Source organism: Mesocricetus auratus, unplaced genomic scaffold, assembly GCF_017639785.1.
Source record: "Mesocricetus auratus isolate SY011 unplaced genomic scaffold, BCM_Maur_2.0 Super-Scaffold_4256, whole genome shotgun sequence".
Lineage (NCBI taxonomy): Eukaryota > Metazoa > Chordata > Mammalia > Rodentia > Cricetidae > Mesocricetus > Mesocricetus auratus.
The window spans coordinates 123,322,683-123,335,154 of record NW_024429182.1 but is presented as its reverse complement, the minus strand read 5'-3'; positions in this window follow the sequence as shown (position 1 = coordinate 123,335,154).

The window sequence follows — 12,472 nt, the reverse complement described above, 5'->3', positions numbered from 1 at the left end:
TTACATCCAAAGGAGAAGGCCACTGAGAAATGGTAACTCCTTCCTGTAATGTTAGCACCAAGAGAATCAGACATGAAGATTACTACAAGTTTTATACCAGATTGGGCTATATAGCAACTTCAAGGCCAGTCTGATCTTATCTCAAATAGGGTTATGGAGGAGCAACAAGGGCACATTGGGAGAAGTGCTGGATTGCCTTTTACCTTTGTTGTGGTGTGGCAACATAGGAATCTGTCCATATCCAAACTCATCAAATTGTACCTATTAAATATGTGCTGGCCAAGCGTTGATGGCACACTCCTTTAATCCCAGCACTCAGGAAGCAGAGGCAGGAGGATCTCTGTGAGTTCAAGGTCAGCCTGGCCTACAGAGCAAGTTCCAGGACAGCCAGGACTGTTACACAGAGAAACCCTGTCTCGAAAAGCCAAACAACAACAAAAAACTTCTCAGCCAGGTGTGGTTCTGGCACACCCCGAATCCCAACACTCACAAGTTCAAGATCAGCCTCAGTTTCAGGCTGCCACCCCAAGAAAGAAAGAAAAAAAGCTGTGTACAAACAACAGACCCACAGAAGGAAAATGAAAAAGATGAATTGAGAATACAATACCTGTGAAAAGGAAAGTTTCCAAAAGAACCAGACAGAATTCATAGAAAAATAATGAAAAATAAACCTACAGAGTACAAGTGGAAAATTCAATTAGAAAGAATGATAACATTGAGAAAAGTCACAGGAAACAAATCAAGAAGTACAGGGAAATAAAGGAGAGGAAAGTGGGGTACACGATATGAGGGTTCATCCTCTGATAAAATGGCTCTAGGAAAACAGAGAAAATGACTGGGAGAGATCCTTGAATGACTCAGGAAAAAATCCTCTGAACTGAAGAGTCTGATTCCCAGGTTAGGAAAAAAAAAAAAAAAAAAGCCCATCAGGTGGTCAGAGGAATACCTGAATATAGACCTCCACAGGAGCCGGTCATTGGGAAATCCCAGACATAGGGGATAAAGGTTCCTTTAGTTCTACAAGCTTTGAAAGAAAAAGAAAAGTCATGTGCTCACAACCAAGAACAAGAATAGCTTCAGGCATCTCAGTTGCACCCCGAAATCAAGAAGACAGAGAAAGCCGGGCGTTGGTGGCGCACGCCTTTAATCCCAGCACTCGGGAGGCAGAGGCAGGCGGGTCTCTGTGAGTTCGAAGCCAGCCTGGTCTACAAGAGCTAGTTCCAGGACAGCATCCAAAGCCACAGAGAAACCCTGTCTCGAAAAACCAAAAAAAAAAAAAAAAAAAAAGAGAGAGAAAATGGATGGAGAAGTGCCTGTAATCTCAGCACTGGAGAGGTAGAGAAAGGAGGATTCCTGGAGTTTGCTAAAGGGCCTGTCTATTGCCCTTTAGCAAACTGGAAAATTCTTAAGACACTGTCTCAAGAAGAATGGAAGAAATGGAAGAAAATAAGAAAGAAAGGAAGGTAGAAGGAAAGGAAAGAAAGAAAAGGAACTAAAGTGAAATGATCTTCATTACAAGGTTTTAAACCTATCTAAATAAACCAACATGTTTGGGGACAGAATGAAGACATTTTAAATGCATTATCTCAAAAACTATCTCTCATATAGCTTTCTCAAGAAAATAGCAGGTGAGCCGGGCGGTGGTGGTGCACGCCTTTAATCCCAGCACTCGGGAGGCAGAGGCAGGTGGATCTCTGTGAGTTCGAGGCCAGGCTGGACCGATAGCCTCCAAAACAATACAGAGAAACCCTGTCTCGAAAAACCAAAAAAAAAAAAAAAGAAAAGAAAAGAAAATAGCAGGTGAAGGATGCCATGGGGCCAAAAATCAAGAAACAGGGAATTAAGAGGGCCAAGGAGGGGGCTGAAGAGATGGTTGCTCTTCCAGAGGACCGGGGTTCAATTCCCAGCGCCCACATTGCAGCTCACAACCGTCTGTAACTATAGTTCCTGACAGCCATACACACACAGGCAAAGCACCAATGCACATTTTTTTAAAAAATGAATAAGTATTTATTAAAAGAGCATCAGGGAGATGGCTCAGTAGGTAAAGGCACTTGCCCACCAATCCTGTCCACCCGAGTTAGATTCCTAAAACCCACATGGTAGAATGACAGAACAGATTCTCACAAATGGTCCTGTGACCTCCACATACAAGCTGGAGCACGTGCATGGTCTCTCTCTGTCTCTCTCTGTCTCTGTCTCTGTCTCTCTCTCTCTCTCTCTCACACACACACACACACACATATGCACGCACACATGCACACACGCACGCACGAATCACTAAAGACAGAGGGGGTTGAGAGCAGAAGACAAGAACTCTTGTAGAAAGAAAATGGAGATCCTGGTATCAGCTGCACTGTCTCTCTGGGGAGAGAGAGAACTGGATCAGCATCACTCAGAAGACATACCAGCGAAGGAACATGGTCCCCTCCCACTGCTCTTGCCTTTCTACCTGAGGAACTTGCCCTGACTTCTAGCCTGATCAAAACCTATCTTGAATGACACACTGGCAAAATTTCCTCTTCTGTCCTCATGCCCACCTGTCTCAGTTGAGGAGACTCAGTTGTCCCCCACAAATTACAAAGATAAAAACAGCAGAGGAAGCCCTGGCACATTCCTGTCCCAACACCTTCCTTCTGTCACTTTCCTGACAGGGGTCTAATGATGTTACACCCAGTGTTCCCTCAAGACATTGCCCAGGAGAGGTTCCAGTAAGTTGCCAGGAAGCTAGCTCTGCTGCAGCATGAGAGTGCTCTGCTGTCATCTTCTGGGACCATCTAACTACCTGTGGCCATAGGATAACATTACCCACAGATATGTGCTTGCTTTACGGGGTTTCAGGACTAAGGGTTAAGTGATACCTGTCCAGGTGACTCTTCAAACCAGTAAAGAACAGGGAAAAGGTGCTGACTAAAAGATGAGACAAATGGGTCATCTCACCTGAGTAACCCGAAAGGCTGGGGAAAGGGAATCTTAGGAGGCTCTAGGGACAGTTAAAATACTCTATTTCTTAAGGTGAGATGTCAGTGCAGGAGTACTTCGTTTTGTGTTATTAATCTTTTTTGTTTTGGTTTTGTTTTTATTTTTGCTGTTGTTCTGTTGTTTGTTTTTGTTTTGAGACAAGGCTTCTTTGTGTAGTCTTGGCTGTCCCAGAACTACCTCTGTAGATCAGAGCTGGCCTCGAATTCACAAAGACCTGTCTGCCTCTGCCTCCTGAGTACTGGGATCAAAGGCATGTGACCCCACCACCCAGGCTTTGTGTTGTCATTCTTTACATGTATGTATATATGTATGTATGTATGTATGTATGTATGTATGTATGTATGTGTATGTGTTGATATATGCTTTATATACTGCCCAGTATGCAAGATTATTTCATATATGGATGTACCTGTAATTTAAACTAGATTAATGATGGATTCCAAATGGTAATTCAAAGAGAAAGCATGGGATGTGGCTGAGTAGTAGAACTTAGTCTAATGTGCTGCTTGGTTTGGGGGGGAGGGGATGTTTGTTTGTTTGTTTGTTTGTCTACTTGACATAAGCTAGGTCATCTCATCAATTAACAAAGTACCTCTATCAGACTGGCTTTGTCGGCAAATCTGTGGTTGATATGAGTTGATATGTGAGGACCCAGCCCACTGTGGGTGTTTCCACCTCTGGGCAAGTGGTCCTGAGCCATAAAAGAAAACAAGCTTAGGGAGTCATGGAGATCAAGCCCATGACAGTATTACCCCATGGCCTCGGTTTCATTTCCTGCCTCCAGACTCCTGCCCTAAGTTGCTGCCTTGACTTCCCTTAGTGGCGTAAACTAACCATAAACTCTTGGAAAACCAAGTTGTTTTGGTCGTGATGTCTTATCACAGCAGTAGAACGCTAACAAATACACCTAGAATACTCAAAGTTTGATTTGAAACACCAGGGAAAAAATAAATCCAAAGAGTTAAAACTTTAAAAAGGACCTAAGGCAAAACCAAACAGTGTTTGAGGAAAAGTAGCCCTGTGAAATGGGAGAGACAGAGAAGCAACACTTCAACACCCCTAATTGTGCCCAAGGTGACTTCCTGCCCTGTGTTCTGTTCCCACCATATTAGCTCAAAGTAGTTGACTGTTACATGTCTGTGAGGGCTCAGAGTGATCAGTGGGTAGAGGGACCAAGAAGGAAAGAATACCTTGAGAAAAACACTAGAGCTTGCAGAAAGCATCCCAACGAAGGATGTGAAAGCTGCCTCCCATCCCAGAGTCTCACGTGAAAGCACGGGAGCTGGGTGTTAATACTCACTTTCTTCATTGCAAATGAGAACCAGCATGCTATCCGCTATTCTGTATGAAAAGCAACCTCAAAGTGCATTGCCACATACGATTATTTGCATGCACTATCTCACATGCAGTTCCCCTCTTTAGAAGTTCAGGAACGCCTTGCTGTTGTGATTCTGGTACAGGGCCTCTTATGAGCTTGCAATCCAAATGTCCCCAGAGCTGCCATCATCTGAAGGCTCCACTGACACTAGGGGACCTGCTCCCATGATGGCTCATGCTCAAAGCTATTGGCAAGAGGCCTTGGTTTCTCACCTACACAGACTGTCCCATCTCTGAATGTGCCCCGATGAAAAGAAGCTTCTCCCAGAGCAAAGAGTACAGGAGAGCATAAAGGTGAGAGCTAGAAGCCATCATGTCCTAGTTGCCCTAGCAACAGAAGCTGGACAACATCACCATTTCTTCAATAGCTTATTGGTTACACAGGTTAGCCCTGCTTAGTAAGCGAGGAGACCACAGAAAGACTCCAGGAACTGGGAAGGTGGCTAAGCAGGTAAGAGCACTTGCTGTTCTAGCATGAGAACCTGAGGTCAGATCCCCAGCATCCATGTTAAATCTAGGTGTGGCCATGAGTGCTTGTGAGCACAGTGCTGTAAGAGACAGTGGCATAATGATCTCTGGAGCTTGCTGGTTGCCAGCCTGGCTCCAGGTTCAGTGAGAGACCCTGTCTAAAGGGAACAAGATAGAGAATGATAGAACAGGACTTCCAGTGTCCTCCTCTGACATCTGGGTGAGCACAAGCATGCACACATATACCCACACATAGATAGACAGACAGACAGACAGACAGACAGACAGACAATAGAAATGACTCAACACTCAAGTACACTTGCAGCTTTTGCAGAGAATCTGGGTTTGGTTCTCAGAACCACATAATGACTCACAACCATCTATCACTCCAAATCCAGGGGATCTATTGCCATTCCCTGGCCTCTGTGAGCACCAGACATGAACAAGGTATACATCCAGGCAAACATTCACACACATAAACTAGAAATAGATATTTAAAGAAACGACTCAACTGGCTCATGGTGCTAGAGCTCAAAATATTATAAAAATAGAGTCATTGTACTTTTTGAAGTTCTTTCCCTTTAACTCAGAAAAGTTCTTATTAAACTTCAAAATACAGTATAAACAAATGTATACTTTCAGCCAACCTAGAATACCAGGGCCAGATTTACATACCTAAAACAAACTTCAAGGAACAGGGTATTTTGTTGTTGGTTTTGGTTTTGGGTTTTTTTTTTTTTTGTGGTTTTTCGAGACAGGGTTTCTCTGTATTGTTTTGGAGGCTATCGGTCCATTGGTTTTGGTTTTTTGAGACAGGATATCTCTGTGTAGCCCTGGTTGTTCTGGAACTCACTCTGTAGATCAGACTGGTCTTGAACTCAAAGATCTACCTGCCTCTGTCTCCCGAGTGCTAGTAGTAAAGGTATGAGCCACCATTGTCTGGCAAGAACAGGATTTTAAGGCTCATGCAACTGGCAAAAGGGTCCTGACTTTGAGAGACAGGCACCAATGAGACAAGGGTTCTTTTTGCCCAAGCTTATTGTTTGATCCCATTTCAGGCCTTGGTGCTAGGAGGGGAAATCCAGGCAGGACGCAGTGGTCAAGCTGAATTAAAAAGATGGGGCTCATCATCCAAGGGGGCAAATCAGAACTAGAGAGATGTCTTAGATAATAAAGTTACTTGCTATCTACCAGACATCTACTTCTGTCCCTGGGACCCATGTGACAGAAGGGAGACCCAAGCCCTTCAAGATGCCCGTTGACTACTACATGGGCATCACGGCACATAAACCTACACACATGAATACACAGTCACATGTTGCCCTCTGACTGCTACGTATGGGCCATGGCTTGTATGTGCCCACACATAGATAAATAAAGTGTAATTTAAATAAAAAAAAAAGTCTGGCATAGTGGCAAACATCTTTGATCTTAGGGCTCAGGAGGCAGAGACAAATGAATCTCTGTGAGTTCAAGACCAGCCTGGTCCAAATAGTGAGTTCCAGGACAGCCAGAACTACAGAGTGAAACCCTGACACCCCCCCCAGAAAAAAACCAACCAAAAAGACAGGTGTAGTGGTGCACATCTTTAATTTCAGCATCCAGGAGACCAAGGCAGGCAGACCTCTGTATTCAAGGCCAGTCTGGTCTGCAAAGCCAGTTCCAGGACAGTTGAGGCTATACAGAGAAACCTTGTCACAAAAAATTTTTTGATATAAACATAGTGAGAGCAAGAGAAAGATTAAACAAAAAGACCATGGATGACACATATTTAAGGGAGAACAGTGGGGATTCTTAATTTAGTTGAAGCATGCAATAGTTTTTCTATAAACTTTCTGGTTATTTGATCTTGTACCCGAATGGTACATTAATAAAGACAGACCACTATTCAATAGTAAAAATAAATGAACTATTGATGAATGCAGTGTTGGGGGATATTCGATCATACTGTGAACCCTGAGTTAGAATTTGCATTAATTAAATAAATTAACCTTGAGTCAGGACACTGAGTTAGCAATTAGTTGACAGAAAGCAAACATAGAGCTTCAGAGGGCATCTGGAAGAGATAGAGAGACAAACTGGAAGAAGGGATCTTGAGTGACAAAGCTTTTTTTGTTTTGATGAAGTAGAAGGATAGGCTTTTGGGGAGAAGCCAGCAAGGATGGAAGGTTAGCTAGTTACTACTCAACCTCTCTGAGCTCACAGGTTTTCACACCAGCCTTTGAATCTCAAGTCTTATTCATAAATAGAATGATAGAGGTTTAGTTAAAGCTATGTTTAGCAGCAATGACAGAGCCAGGGCCTCCAGGAACAGAATTCCCTCCAGTCTGCATCCTGAGCGGCCCAGCTGCTGCCAGAGAAGCAGAACAGTGACTGTGGACTTGCAATTGCTGCTGAAATAGTAGATTAAGGTGCAGCCACTGTGCTAAGGATAAAACAACAATGCGATACAAATGAATCTTTTAATTATTTATTTTATGTTTATTATTGTTGTGTTTGTGTATAAGTGTAGACATATGTGGAGATCAGAGAACAGCTTTCAGAAGTCATGGCATCTGGAGATCAAATTCAGGTCATCCGGCCTGTGTGGCAAGTGCCTTTTCCCACTGAGCCATTTCATCAGCCCCTGATTTTGCCTTTCTGAGATAGGATCTCTTGTGCCTCAGGCTGGCTTAGAACTTGAGGCAGCTGAAGATGGTACTGAACTTCAGATCCTCCTGCCCTGGCTCCACCTTCTGAGCACTAGGGTTATATCTAGGTAGTCTTCACAATGCCCAGTTTATGCAGTCCTGGGGAAATCCAACAGGGCTTTGAGCATGCTAAATAAGCTCTCAACCAACTGAGTTATATCAGTCTTTTCTTAAATTAATTTATATATTATATGCATGAGTGTTTTGCCTATATGTGTGTAAAAGTTTCTGGTGCCCTTGAAGATTGAGTAGAAGCGTCAGATCCCCTAGAATTGAAGTTACAGATGGTTGTGGCCCACCATGTGAGTGCTGGGATTGAGCCAGGGTCCTCTGAAAGAGCAACCAGTGCTTTTAACCACTAAGCCATCTCTCCAGCCCCTCATCCATCAGTCTAAACTGTTTCTTACCCCTTGACCTTTCTCTTGCACCTGACTTTGACCACTCAGGTTTTTTAGCTCTCAGTTCATGAACCTCCTGACATTGCATGGCCTTCCCTACTACTGACCACTTCTGAAAATTTGTTTCTAGCCACGTTCCAGATTGACATTTTGGTCTCTGACTGTGTAAGAGAAAAGTAGCCCCAGGGACTGTTCTTAAAGGGTTAAAGTCTCATTTTTCTAAGTGTGCAGCTGCACAACGGTCACCTTCCCCTGTGAGACCAGTGCCTTGCCAGTTTACCGAAGCAGTAGCTATTGTGGCCACAGTCAGACTGATGATGTCATTCTCCCGATGGCTTTGCTGGCATTTGACCACCTCCTCTTTGCATAGCTTTCCTCTCAGTCCCCAAATGTGCACCGCTCACTTCTCCAGCTCGGGGTCTGTCCTCCCAGACTAGTTCCTGCAAACTGTTTACTCTCTTCCAAAGCGATTGCTTTCTCTCTTGAGAGTTCTGTGAGTTAATGTCTAGGATGTTTGCTCCCCAACTGGCTCTCATCATGAGCTATTATTTATATACGTGGATGCAAAGATGATATCTCCCTAAATAGACTCCAATTAGCTTCTCTGCAGGTAGAGGGCTTGACTTTGGTTTTGTTTACTTTTAGGGCACAGTTGTAGACGTTCAAGTAATTGAACATTTATTTACTATATCAAAATGACTCAACAAGACATTATATACCTACCAATTACCAGACAAGTTCCATGCAGTTGATTAGGGTGAATTTGATAGTGGATGACCTTCAACATGAATTACCCATAGTAAATCATCAAAACTGAGTTAGATATGTTTGTAATGTCAGCACTTGGGAGGTAGAGGCAGGTAGATCAGTGTATACCAAGTTTGAGGCTAACCTGGGCTACACGAACCCTGTCTCAAGACACAAAAGCAAAAATGGCAAGAAAGCAAACCACACTTGAATATCAGACTTTGGTCAAACACAGGTCTCTGTTTCTTGGAGCTTCCTAAAATTAGGACACACCTTGTATGTCAATGATCAAAAAATAGATCTTGCCCCTGGCACTCCAGTGGACTCTCTGGAACGCTGGCGTGTTATGCAATAGTCCCAGACCAGCCAACTAGAAGTCTCAACCCTGCGAACTTTGTTTGGGCTCTTCCCATTCCCAACACACAGCACTGACTGATTCCTTTTAGGTGTTTCCCCTTACCAAGTGTTATGCCAGGAAGATAGTGGCTACAGGCCATCCAGCATCCAGCAATGCCTAGCCTGGCATCATCGGCTTTAGGATCCAATCCTACAACAGATACTTCTTGCCTATCAGACCCCAGGCAGGCTCAGATCCTCCTGCATAACCACAAACATGACTGTCTAGAAAGCCCCACATTGGCTACTCTGCACCCCATCTCCAGCCTCATAAACCTGACTACGAGGAAATGAGATAGCCTGAGGAACAAACAGGAAGAAAAACTCCAGTTACACAAACATGCAGAATGTCATAAATGCTGAGCAAGAGCTCTATCAATGACTTGTACCCACTGATTTGATGCCAGATCATAACAGGCAAAGCAGTGTTCTTCATTCCCAGTTTGGGTTTTTGTTAATCCTGAGTATAATGACAATAACTTTTTTTGTTTTTGTTTTTTGCTTTTTTGTTTGTTGAGACAGGGTTTCTCTGTATTGTTTTGGAAGCTGTCCTGGAACTCACTCTGTAGACCAGGCTAGCCTTGAACTCACAGAGATCCACCTACCTCTGCCTCTCGAGTGCTGGGATTAAAGGCATGTGCCACCAACTCCTGGCCAACAATAACTGTTAACTTCTATTTTTTATTTCTTTCTTCATTATTTCAGGGCAGGGTTTCTCTGTGTAGCCACAAATATCCTGAAAATCACTATGTAGGCCAGACAGGCCTCCAACTCAGAGAGCCACCTGCCTCTGCCTCCCCAGTACTGGATTTAAGGTGTGCGCCACCACCTAGCTAATTTTAACTTCTTCAATAATACACTGAGGCAGTATGGTGATACATGCCTGTAATCCTAGTATTTAGGAGGTGGACCATCAGGAGGATCAGAAGTTTAAGGTCATTCTTAGGTACCATAGCCAGTTTGAATTCAGTCTGGGTTACATGAAACCCTATCTCAAAGAAAAAATAAAAATTAGGAAACAAAAATAACCAATCAAGAAAGCAAAACAAAAAGAACATGTCAAGCAGTAGTATGCCACACAAGAGAGAGTGGTAATATACACAGAAGATAGTAATGTACACAGAGTGTGGTAATGTAAACAGAGTGTGGTAATGTACACACAGAGAGTGTGGTAATGTACACAGAGTGTGGTAATGTACACAGAGAGTGTGGTAATGTACACAGAGTGTGGTAATGTACACACAGAGAGTGTGGTAATGTACACACAGAGTGTGGTAATGTACACACAGAGTGTGGTAATGTACACACAGAGAGTGTGGTAATGTACACAGAGTGTGGTAATGTACACAGAGTGTGGTAATGTACACAGAGAGTGTGGTAATGTACACAGAGTGTGGTAATGTACACACAGAGAGTGTGGTAATGTACACAGAGTGTGGTAATGTACACAGAGTGTGGTAATGTACACACAGAGAGTGTGGTAATGTACACACAGAGAGTGTGGTAATGTATACACAGAGAGTGTGGTAATGTACACACAGAGAGTGTGGTAATGTACACAGAGTGTGGTAATGTACACAGAGAGTGTGGTAATGTACACAGAGTGCGGTAATGTACACAGAGTGTGGTAATGTACATACAGAGAGTGTGGTAATATACACAGAGTGTGGTAATGTACATACAGAGAGTGTGGTAATGTACACACAGAGTGTGGTAATGTACACACAGAGAGTGTGGTAATATACACAGAGTGTGGTAATGTACACAGAGTGTAGTAATGTACACAGAGATGTGGTAATGTACACAGAGATGTGGTAATGTACACAGAGTGTGGTAATGTACATACAGAGAGTGTGGTAATGTACACACAGAGAGTGTGGTAATGTACACACAGAGAGTGTGGTAATATACACAGAGTGTGGTAATGTACACAGAGTGTAGTAATGTACACAGAGATGTGGTAATGTACACAGAGTGTGGTAATGTACATACAGAGAGTGTGGTAATGTACACACACGAGAGTGTGGTAATGTACACACAGAGTGTGGTAATGTACACACAGAGAGTGTGGTAATGTACACACAGAGAGTGTGGTAATGCACACACAGAGTGTGGTAATGCACACACAGAGTGTGGTAATATATACAGAGAGTGTGGTAATGTACACAGAGTGTGGTAATGTACACACAGAGAGTGTGGTAATGTACACACAGAGAGTGTGATAATGTACACAGAGTGTGGTAATGTACACACAGAGAGTGTGGTAATGTACACAGAGTGTGGTAATGTACACACAGAGAGTGTGGTAATGTACACACAGAGGATGGTAATGTACACAGAGAGTGTGGTAATGTACACACAGAGGATGGTAATGTACACAGAGTATGGTAATGTACACACAGAGGATGGTAACTTACGGCAGTTAATGAGGCTGTGGTGTGAAGCAGCCTAACTCACACTGTCTCTGTGAGTGGGCATTAGCAAACCCACCGTGATCCTTGAGCCTCTAGATCAGACAAGGCTGGAACCATCAGAAACTTCAGAGCAGCTGGAATCCCCAGATCCATCCATCTTGGTAAAAGGTGTGAAGGCATGTCTATGCTGTCAGAGTGGCCCTGAGCGCTGACTCCACCTCTAAACGACCTACTGAGCTCTACCCCAAGCCTTCTGTCTACATTCTCTACATAGATTATAAGATTACTGGACCCAGCTGTGGTTTTTTGTCTCATCTATTCCCAGGCATTGCAGACTTGTTTAGGGGATGTAATCACAACTTTGTATAAGCTGACATCGTTTTCATCTGGCTTTATTTTGGCTTTATTTTCAGTTTTAGTGTATATTATTTATATATTATATATAATAGGTTTCATTATCATGTTTTCATGCATGCATATGTTTTAATCATATTCCCCTCTACTGTAATGTTTTTCCATATGTTCTAATGTTTACCCTCTCACTTAGATTTTAAGCATTGCAATGGCTACTCTTCATTGTGAACTTGACTGAATTTCAATCACTTAGGAGATTCTAGGTAGTTGTGTTGGCATATCTGAGGGCATTCCCAGAGACTGTCACTAAATGGCATCTCAAAGGCTGGGGGACAAGGTGGTATAATGTAAGAAAAGACATGGATCTAAACTCCATCGTTCTCCTTGTTCTACTTCTACACTGAATACACTACTCTGCCCTGCCTGAACCCTCACAATCTCTCTCTCCCTCTCCCCTGCTCCCTCTCTGTTTTTCAAGACAGGGCTTCTCTGTGTAACATCCCTGGTTGTCCTGGAACTCCCTCTGTAGACCAGACTGGCCTTAAATTTACAGATCTGCTTCCCTCTGCCTCCTGAGGTCTGGGATTAAAGGTGGGCGCCTCCGCCGCCTGGTTAAGTTTTTTCTCTTAAGATGTTTCTGTCGGGT